Raw genomic sequence first — 3,677 nt, 5'->3', positions numbered from 1 at the left:
GGAGGGGTATAGTGAGGAATAGAAATGCAGCTTAGGTGACATGACAGAGCCAGGACCCTCTGCCCAGCCCCCTACATGTTGCTGCACCTGGCCTGGGCTTTGTGAATCATTCCCTCACCTCTAAAGCCTTAGGGAATCTGGGTCTTCTTTATTCTCGGAATGTGTCCCCAGAGGACTCCTGGGTTAATTTCACCAAGCAGAAATATCAAAGACAAAATAATAACAGAATCCTCAGAAATTCAAAAAATCCTTAATGAATATTACAAGAAATTCTATTCTCAGAAATACTAAAATCTGAAGGAAATAGACCAAAACTTGGAAGCACACCACCTTCCTAGACTTAGCCAGAATTAAGTGGAAGTGTTGAACTGGCCTATATCAAGTTCTGAAATAGAATCAACTATACAAAGTCTCTCTAAAAATAAAAGCCTGGGACCAGATGGCTTCACGTCAGAATTCTACCAACCTTTAAAGAGGAACTAGTACCTATATTACTCAACTTTTATAAAATATAGAAAAAGAAGGAATACTACTTAACACATTCTATGAAGCAAACATTACCTTCATCCCCAAGGCAGGAAAAAATCCAACAAGAAAAGAAAATTATAGATGAATATCACTAATGGATACTGATGCAAAAATATTCAACAAGCTCATAACAAACAGAATCCAGCAACACATCAAACAAATTATACACCAAGACCAAGTGGGTTTTATCCTGGGTCTCAAGGCTGGTTCAATATAAGTAAATCTACAAATATAATTCATCACATAAACAAAATAAAAAACAAAGACTATATGATTCTCTCAACTGATGCAGAAAAAACTTTTGATAATATCCAGCATCGTTTCATGATCAGAACAAGAAAATTAGTATAGAAAGGACATTTCTTAAATGATAGAGGCCATCTACAGCAAATCCACAGCCAACATCGTATTGAATGGAGTTAAATTGAAATCATTTCCACTCAGATCAGGAACCAGGCAAGGTTCCCCTTTGTCCCCACTGCTTTTCAACATTGTAATGTAAGTCTTAACCATCACAATTAGTCAAGAAAAGGCGATCAAGTGTATCCATTTAGGGTTAGAGGAGATCAAAGTTTCACTCCTTGCAGATGATATGATTGTATATCTGGAAAACACCAGGGACTCCACTACAAAACTCTTGGAAGTGATCAATGAATACAGCAGCATCTCAGGTTACAAAATCAACACTCATAAATCTGTAGCCTTTTTATATGCCAACAATAGTCAAGGTGAAAAACAATCAAGGACTCTATTCCATCCACAGTAGTGCCAAAGAAGATGAAATATTTGGGAGTTTACCTAACAAAAGACGTGAAAGATCTCTATAAAGAGAACCATGAAACTCTAAGAAAAGAAATAGCTGAAGATGTTAAAAAATGGAAAAACATACCATGCTCATGGTTGGGAAGAATCAACATTGTTAAAATGTCCATACTACCCAAAACAATATACAATTTTAATGCAATCCCTACTAAAGTTCCACTGTCATACTTTAAAGATCTCAAAAAATAATACTTCTTTTTATATGGAATCAGAAAAAACCTCAAGTAGGCAAGACATTACTCAGAAATAAGAACAAATCAGGAAGAATCATGCTACCGGACCTCAGATTGTACAACAAATAAATACTGATCAAAAATGCATGATACTGGCTTGGCACCTGTGGCTCAAGCAGCTAAGGTGCCAGCCATATATGCCTGAGCTGGAGGGTTCAAATCCATCCTGGACCCACCAAACAACAATGACGGCTGCAACCAAAAAATAGCCAGGCGTTGGGGCAGGCACCTGTAGTCTCAGCTACTTGGGAGGTGGAGGCAGGAGAATTGCTTGAGCCCAGGAGTTAGAAGTTGCTGTGAGCTGTGATGCCACAGCACTCTACCCAGGGTGAAAGCTTAAGGCTCCATCTCAAAAAAAAAAAAAATGCATGATACTGGCACAAAAACAGAGAGGAACATGTATGGAACAAAATAGAGAATTAAGAGATGAACCCAGCTACTTACCACTATTTGATCTTTGACAAGCCCATTGAAAACATTCAGTGGGGAAAAGACTCCCTATTTAACAAATGGTGCTGGGTGAACTGTCTGACAACTTCTGTCAGAAGACTGAAACTGGACCCACACCTTTCACCATTAACTAAGATAGACTCTCACTGAAGTTAAGATTTAAACTTAAGACATGAAACTATAAAAATACTAGAAGAAAGTGCAGGAAAAACACTTGAAGAAATCAACTTGGGTGAATATTTTATGAGGAAGACCCCCCGGGGCAATTGAAGCAACATCAGAAATCCACTACTGGGATCTGATGGCAGTTAAAAGGTTCTGCACAGCCAAGAACACAGTAAGTAAAGCAAGCAGACAGCCCTCAGAATGGGAGAAGATATTTGCAGGTTACGTGTCCCACAAAGGTTTAATAACCAGAATCCACGGATAACTCAAACATATCAGCAAGAAAAGAACAAGTGATCCTATCTCAGGGTGGGTAAGGGACTTGAAGAGAAACTTCTCTAAAGAAGACAGCCAGCCTACCAACACATGAAAAAATGGTCATTATCTTTAATCATCAGAGAAATGCAAATCAAAACCACTTTGAGAGATCATCTAACCCAAGTAAGATTAGCCCACATCACAAAATCCCAAAACCAGAGATGTCGGCATGGATGTGGAGAAAAGGGAACACTTCTGCACTGCTGGTGGGAATGCAAACTAATATGTTCCTTTTGGAAAAATGTTTGGAGATCACTTAGGGATTTAAAAATAGTCCTGCCAATCAATTGTTTAATTCCTCTACTAGGTATATATGCAGAAGACAAAAAAATCACTTTATAACAAAGATGTTTACACCAGAATGTTTATGGCAGCCCAATTCATGATTGCTAAGTCATGGAAGAAGCCCAAGTAAGTGTCCATCAACCTATGAGTGGATTAATCAATTGTGGTATATGTACACCATGGAATATTATGCAGCCTTAAAAAAGATGGAGACTTTACCTTTTTCATGTTTACATGGATGGAGCTGGAGCATATTCTTCTTAGAATATGTTACTTTTTAGCAAAGTATCTCGAGAATGGAAGAAAAAGTATCCAATGTACTCAGCCCTACTATGAAACCAATTTATAGCTTTCAAATGAAAGCTATAACCCAACTATAGCCCAAGAGAAGCGGGAGGGAGGGGAGGGAGGGGAGGGGAGGTGGGAGGAAGTGTGAAGGGAGGGTAATTGGTAGGAACACACCTACAGTGCATTTTACAAGGGTACATGTTAAATTTACTAAGTGTAGTGTATAAAAGTCTTAATAAAATAACTAAGAAAATGTGGTGAAGGCTATGTTAACCAGTTTGACGAAAATATTTCAAATGGTATATAAAACCAGCACATTGTACCACATGATTGCATTAATGTATACAGCTATGATTTAATTTAAAAAAAAAAAAACTGAAAGACAGCTTGTCTGAATGCCAGAAAGGGGAAAGGGGAAAGGGAGGGGAGGGGAGGGGGGAGGATGGGTGAAGAGAATGATATTGTGGGGATCACGCCTATAATTTATCCTATTAGGGTACATGTGAATTTGTCTAAAGGTCGAATATAAATGTCTTAACACAGCAATTATGAGAAAGACATGATGGCTATGTTAGCCAGTTGGATGAG

The sequence above is a fragment of the Otolemur garnettii genome, unplaced genomic scaffold, assembly GCF_000181295.1.
Source record: "Otolemur garnettii isolate 467f Iridium unplaced genomic scaffold, OtoGar3 scaffold00301, whole genome shotgun sequence".
Taxonomy (NCBI): Eukaryota; Metazoa; Chordata; class Mammalia; order Primates; family Galagidae; genus Otolemur; species Otolemur garnettii.
This window is presented reverse-complemented; position numbering follows the sequence as displayed.